Source organism: Papio anubis, chromosome 2, assembly GCF_008728515.1.
Source record: "Papio anubis isolate 15944 chromosome 2, Panubis1.0, whole genome shotgun sequence".
Lineage (NCBI taxonomy): Eukaryota > Metazoa > Chordata > Mammalia > Primates > Cercopithecidae > Papio > Papio anubis.
The window spans coordinates 144,975,824-144,979,351 of NC_044977.1; the positions used below are offsets into that span (position 1 = coordinate 144,975,824).

General features: G+C 33.2%; 1 non-coding gene across 1 annotated transcript; it reads left to right on the forward strand.

Moving 5' to 3' along the window:
• The first annotated feature begins 1,894 nt into the window (after positions 1-1,894).
• On the forward strand, positions 1,895-2,001 carry LOC116273931. Its single transcript, XR_004182433.1, has one exon. It is a non-coding gene; the product is annotated as a U6 spliceosomal RNA (small nuclear RNA).
• The last annotated feature ends 1,527 nt before the right edge of the window (positions 2,002-3,528 follow it).

Sequence of the window (3,528 nt, forward strand, 5' to 3'; positions counted from 1 at the left end):
CATTATACACCAACAAATTAGACAATGTTAAATAAATAAATGAATAAATAAATAAGTTTCTGGACACATACAACCTTACCAAGACTGAATCAGGAAGACATAGAAAACCTGAACAGACCAATAACAAATAAAAATTTTTAATCAGTAATTTAAAAAAATATATTTCAAAGAAAAAGCCCACAACCAGATGACTTCACATGACAATTCTATAAAATATTTTTTAAAGAATTAATGCTAATATTTTATAACCTCTTTCAAAACATAAAATAAGAAATAATCCTATTGAACTCTTTTTATGAGGCTAACATCACCCTAATAACAAAACCAGAAAAGATACAACAAAAAAAAACAAACAAAAAGTTTACAGGCAAATATCCCTGATGAGCCTGGCTACAAAAATTCTCAAAAACAAAAATTAGCAAACAGAAGTAGCAGCACAATAAAATCATTCTCCATGACCAAGTGGGACTTATCTCAGATATGTGAGTATGGTACAAAACATTAGAAATTCGTTGATGTGTTACATAACCATAACCAATAAAATATAAAAATGAAGTCTTAATAGATGCAGAAAAAACATTTGACAAAATTTAATGCTCTTTTTTGACACAAATTCTCAACAAATTAGGTGTGTAAAGAACTTAACATAATAATAACCGTATATGAAAACTGCATAGTTAGCATCATACTCAGTGGTGAAAAGTGCCAAACTTTTTTTCTTTAAATCTGAAACCAGGCAAGGATGCTCACTCACTCTGCTCACTCATTCTTGACCCTTCTATTCAACCTAGTACTAGATGTCTTAGCCAGAATAATTAGGCAAGAAAATGAAATGAAAAGCATAAAATCAACAAAGAAGGAGTAAAATTATCTCTGTTTGCAGATTGCATAATCTTATATCTAGAAAGTCCTAAAGACTACACAAGCAAAAACTTGTTAGAACTAATAAATTAGTCCAGATATAGTGGCTAAAGGCGATAATACAAGCACTTTCAGAGGATAATGTGGGAGCCCAGAAGTTAAAGGCCAGCACTGGCAAAATAGCAAGACCCAGTCAGGCTCTAAACACACACAGCCACACACACACACACACACACACACACACACACACACACACACAAATTAAAAAAATAACCAGGCAGTATGGTGCATGCCTATAATCCTAGCTACTCAGGAGGCTGAGACAAGAGAGTTGTTTGAACCCAGAAGTTTGAGACTACACTGAGCTAAGATTGTGCCACTACTCTCTAGCCTGGGTGACAGAATGAGACCTCATCTCTCTCTCTCTCTCTTTCTCTCTCTCTCTTTTTAAAGGAACCAATAAGTGAATTTAGCAAAGTTGCACAGTACAAAAATCAATGTACAACAAGATCAATTATATCTCCATACACTAACAACAAACTATCTGAGAAGAAAATTGAGAAAACAACCTTATGTTTACAAAAGCATAGAAAAAGAATATAATACTTAAGAATAAACTTAACAAAGGAGACAAAGACTTGGACACTGAAAATTACAAAACATTGCCAAAAGAAACTGTAAAAGACAAAAACATGTAGAACGATATCCTATGTTCATGGAGTAGATGATGTAATATTGTTAAATTATCCATATTACTCAAAGTCAATTGAATGCAATCCCTATCAAAATATCATTTTTTGCAGAAATAAAAAAAATTATCCCAAAATACATATGGTATAACAAAAGACTCCAAATAGCCAAAATAGTTTTGAACAGGAAGGACAAAGCTTGAAGTATCACACTTCTAGATTTCAAAACTTACTATAAAGCAACAATAATTAAAATAGTATGCTACTGGTATAAAAATAGAACAATGGAACAGAATAGAGAACCCAGAATTAAACCCACATATATATGGTTAAATGATCTTTCAGTGCTCGTTTCAGAAGAACATACACTAAAATTGGGATAATACCAAGAAGACTAGCATGGCCTCTGTGCAAGGATGACATAGACTTTCATAACCTGTTCCATACTTTTATCCCTCAGAAAGCACCTAGAAATGAAGCCAAGTATACTCTACCTACACCACAATTAAAAGGACAACAGACCTCTCAGATGGGAAAGGGAACCAGAACAAGAATTCTGGCCTTTCAAAAAGCCAGAGTGTCTCCTTACCTTCAGACAAACAATTATACCCCAGGGCTGATAGTTCTTAGTCAGTTTGAAATAATTGAAATATCAAAGATAATTCAGAATGTGATGGCAAGGAAACTCATTGAGATCCAGGAGAAAGTCAAAACCAAATCCAAGGAGTCCAAAAATATCTAGTGAAATGATTTATGAGCTGAAAGATAAAATAGCCATTTTAAGAAAGAAGTAAAATAAACTTCTGGAACTAAAAATTTATTATAAGAATTTCATAATACAGTTTGAACCATTAACAGCAGAATAGACTGAGCTGAGGAAAGAGACTCAGAACTCGAAGACCAGTTCTTCAAATTAACTGAGTCAGATAAAAATAAAGTAAAAAGAATTTTCAAAATGAATAAAACCTCCAAGAAATGTGGAATTAGGTAAAGAAACCAAATTTATGACTCATTGTCATTTCTGAGAGGAGAGAGAATAAGCAACTTAAACATTTTCAAGTAGATAGTCCACGAAAATTTTTCCAGTCTTGCAGAAACTGATATGCATATTTAAGAAATACAGACAAACCATGTGACATATTATATAAGGCAACTATCACCAAGTCACATAGTCATCAGATTCTCCAAGATCAATGTGAAAGAAAAAATGTTAAAGGCAGCTAGAAAGAAAGATCAGGTCACTTATAAAGAGAAACCCATTAGACTAGCACTGGATTTCTCAGCTGAAACCACAAAACTAGAAAATGTTGGGGGCCTATTTACAGCATCCTCAAAGAAAAGAAATTCCAACCAAGAATTTCATACCTCACAACACTAAACTTCATAAACGAAAAAGAAATAAGATACTTCTCAAACAAGTAATCACCAAGGAAAGTTATTATCCTCTTATAAGAGGTCCTTAAGACAATGCTAACCATGAAAATGAAGGATTGATGCTAGCTACCAAAAAATCAACTTAAGGACATGGCCACAGGCAATATAAAGCAATTACACAATCAAATCTACAAAACAACCAGCTAGTAACATGATGACAGGATCAAAATGTTATGTACCAATAATAACCCTGAATGTAAGTTGTCTAAACACCCCACTTAAAAGGCATAGTGAAAAGCTGGATAAAAAGGCAAGATCTAACTGTATGCTGTATTCAAGAGATACATCTCACATGTAATGATGGCCCATAGGCAAAAAGTAAAGGGGTGGAGAAAGATCTACCATGCAAATGGAAAACAAAAAAAGAGCAAGTCACCATTATTAAATCAGATAAAATGGACTTTAAACCAACATCCATCAGGAAGGACAAGGATGGACTTTACACAATGATCAAAGGCTCAATTCAGCAAGAAAATTTAACTGTCCTAAATATATACACACTCAATATTAGAGCCCCCAGATATATAAAGCAAGTTCTTCTTGG